General features: G+C 40.1%; 1 non-coding gene across 1 annotated transcript; it reads left to right on the top strand.

Annotated features, from left to right (window-relative positions):
• Positions 1-3,004: 3,004 nt before the first annotated feature.
• Positions 3,005-3,107, top strand: LOC125085352 (U6 spliceosomal RNA). The gene has a single exon (XR_007122882.1). It is a non-coding gene; the product is annotated as a U6 spliceosomal RNA (small nuclear RNA).
• Positions 3,108-3,667: the final 560 nt, after the last annotated feature.

The following is a 3,667-nucleotide window of genomic DNA, read 5'->3' as shown; positions in this document are numbered from 1 at the left end:
TCCTGTAGAGCTGGTTTGGTATTTGCAAATTCTTTCAGTTTTTGTTTGTCCTGGAAGCTTTTAATCTCTCCGTCTATTTTCAATGATAGCCTAGCTGGATATAGTATTCTTGGCTGCATGTTTTTCTCATTTAGTACTCTGAATATATCATGCCAGCTCTTTCTGGCCTGCCAGGTCTTTGTGGATAAGTCTGCTGCCAATCTAATATTTTTACCATTGTACGTTACAGACTTCTTTTCCCGGGCTGCTTTCAGAATCTTTTCTTTGTCACTAAGACTTGTCAATTTTACTATTAGGTGACGGGGTGTAGACCTATTCTTATTGATTTTGAGGGGGGTTCTCTGAACCTCCTGGATTTTGATGCTTGTTCCCTTTGCCATAATGGGGAAATTCTCTCCAATAATTCTCCCCAATATACCTTCTGCTCCCCTCTCTGTTTCCTCTTCTTCTGGAATCCCGATTATTCTAATGTTGTTTCGTCTTATGGTGTCACTTATCTCTCGAATTCTCCCCTCATGGTCCAGTAGCTGTTTGTCCCTCTTCTGCTCAGCTTCTTTATTCTCTGTCATTTGGTCTTCTATATCGCTAATTCTTTCTTCTGCCTCATTTATCCTAGCAGTGAGAGCCTCCAGTTTTGATTGCACCTCATTAATACCTTTTTTGATTTCAACTTGGTTAGATTTTAGTTCTTTTATTTCTCCAGAAAGGGCTTTTATATCTCCCGAGAGGGTTGCTTTAATATCTTCTATGCCTTTTTCAAGCCCGGCTAGAACCTTGAGAATCATCATTCTGAACTCTATATCTGACATATTACCAATGTCTGTATTGATTAGGTCCCTAGCCTTTGGTATTGCCTCTTATTCTGGGTTTTTCCGCCTTGTCATTTTGTCCAGATAAGAGTTTATGAAGGAGCAAGTAAAATACTAAAAGGGTGGCAACAACCCCAGGAAAATATGCTTTAGCCAAATCAGAAGAGATCCTGAATTGTGAGGGGGGAGAAAGGGGATAAAAAGGGGTTCAGAAAGAAAGGAAAAAAAAAACTATTAAAAAAAAGAAAGCCGATAAAGAAAAAATATAAAAAGAGGAAAAAATATATATATATTAGATAAACTATTTAAAAAAAACGTTAAAAAAAAGAAAACGGTAAAAGTTAAAAAAAATTTAGCAGAAGAAGAGAAAAAGAAAAAAAAAATTGAAAAAGAAAAAAAATTAAATTAACTGCAAGGCTAAAAAATCATGGGGAGAAAGCCATGAGTTCCGTGCTTTGCTTTCTTCTCCTCTGGAATTCCGCCGTTCTCCTTGGTAGGTGAACTTGGTCCTGGCTGGGTTTCCCGTAGATCTTCTGGGGGAGGGGCCCGTTGTAGTGATTCTCAAGCGCCTTTGCCCCAGGCGGAGTTGCACCGCCCTTACCCGGGGCCGCGCTGAGTCATCCGTTCGGGTTCGCTTTCGGGAGCTTTTGTTCCCTGAGCGCTTTCCTTAGAGTCCGGAGGACGGGAATAAAGATGGCGGCCTCCCGGTCTCCGGCCCGGAGGAGCCGAGAGCCCGGGGTCCCACTCCTCAGTGCGCCCTCAGAGAACAGCGCCAAATGACTCCCGTCACCCTGGCCTCCGGCCGCGCTCCGAGCTGACCGAGCCTGCGACCGGTTCAAGGCAACCCTGAGCTGAGAGTCACTCCTCGGCTCTGTCTCTGCAGCCGGCTTCCCCGTTCTAATACCGGTAAGCTCTGCGACACTGAGACACCCCCGATCCTTCTGTAACCCTGCGGGACCTGAGGCCGCGCTTACCCCGCCTGGGCTTCACCCCAGTTAAGCCTCTGGAGCGATGTCCCTCAGTGGAACAGACTTTTAAAAGTCCTGATTTTGCTTCGTTGCTCTGGCGCTCGCCGGGAGCCGGCCCCTCCCCCCGCGGTCTATCTTCCCGTCGCTTTGGATTCACTTCTCCGCCAGTCCTACCTTGCAGAAAGTGGTTGATTTTCTGTTTCTGGAATTGCTGTTCTTCTTCTCTTCAATCTCCCGTTGGATTTGTAGGTGTTTGCAATCTTTAGATAAGCTATTTAGCTGATCTCCCGCTACCCGAAGTAGTCTCAGCCTGCTACTTCTCCGCCATCTTGACTCCTCCTCTGCCTGGTGTCCTATTAAAAATTACTAAGCTGCTAGGAAGGTGGAGAGTAAAACCATAAAAAGAGAAAGTTAGTTGGTCAAAGCTGACACAGACCTGATACATATGATAGAATTATCAATCACATTAAAACCTTTATTATTACTGTATTCCAAGTACACATAGAACACTTATCAAGATAGATCATATTCTGTGTCCTTAAACTGGCTTCTATAAAATGGAAAAGATTTAAGGCCATAGAAAGTATCCTTCCATTAAATAGTAGAACTGAATTAGAAACCAGTAACAGAAAAACCTCTGGTAGAGCTCCCAAATTTGGAAATTTAAATAAGACAACCCCAGATAACTCATTGTTCACCGAAAAAATTCCAAGATTAAGTTAAAAACATATTTGAACTTAGTGAAAATGAAAACGTGGCATTTCAAAATGTGTGTGATGCTGCTAAAGTGATTTTGGGGGCAAATGTTAGTGCTAAATGTTAATTCTAGAAAAGAAGGATCTCAAATCAATGATACTAGATTCCTCCTCTAAGGAACTAGAAAAGGATGAAAAAATTGAGGGCAAGATAAGTAGGAATAATGAAGATCTAAGTGTAAATGTTTAAATATGACAGGAAAATAATAGAGAAAATTGGTGGAACTAAATGCTGGGTGTTTGAGAAGATACATAAAACTGATAAATCTCTAGGCACTTTGATCAGGAAAATAGAGAAGACAAACTTAACCAATATCAGGAATGAGCAAGGTGACACCACTAGAAAATATACCGATATTAAAAAGGTAAGAGAATATTATGAAAAACATTATATCAGTACATTTGAAAACTTTTTTATATAAAATTGATAAATTGCTTGAAAGACACTAATTACCAAAATCACGTGAAAATAGTGCTCACTTTGGCAGCACATATATTAAAATTGGAAAAATACAGAGGTAACATGTCCCCTTAGCAAGGATGATATGTAAATTCATGAAGTTTTCTATAAATAAAAGGCATTCAAATCAGTAAGGAAGAAGTAAAGCATTCATTATTTGAAGATGACATGATATTTATATAGAAAACCCAATAGACTCCACCAAAAAATTGCTAGAACTGATATATGAATTCAGTAAAGTTGCAGGATACAAAATCATTGTATGGAAATCCATTGCATTTCTATACATCAGTAATGAAGCAGTAAAAAGAGATAAGGAATCACTCCAATTCACAACTGCATCAAGAACAATAAGATATGTAGGAATAAACCTGACCAAAGAGGTGAAAGACTTGTACTCTCAAAACTGTAAGACATTGATGAAAGAAACTGAAGATACCATGAAGAAATGGAAAGACATTCTATGCTCATGGATTGGAAGAACAAATATTGTTAAAATGTCTATATTACCCATAGCAATCTACAGATTGAATGCAATCCCCATCAAAATGCCAATGGCAGTTTTCACAGAGCTAGAACAAACAATCCTAAAATTTGTATGGAACCAGGAAAGAGCCCAAATATCCAAGGCAATCTTGAAAAAGAAAAGCAGGGACACCTGGGTGGCTCAGTTGG

This window comes from Lutra lutra, chromosome 14, assembly GCF_902655055.1.
Source record: "Lutra lutra chromosome 14, mLutLut1.2, whole genome shotgun sequence".
Classification (NCBI taxonomy): Eukaryota; Metazoa; Chordata; class Mammalia; order Carnivora; family Mustelidae; genus Lutra; species Lutra lutra.
Note: the sequence above shows the minus strand (reverse complement) of the source record. Positions and strands in the feature narration are given on the sequence as shown.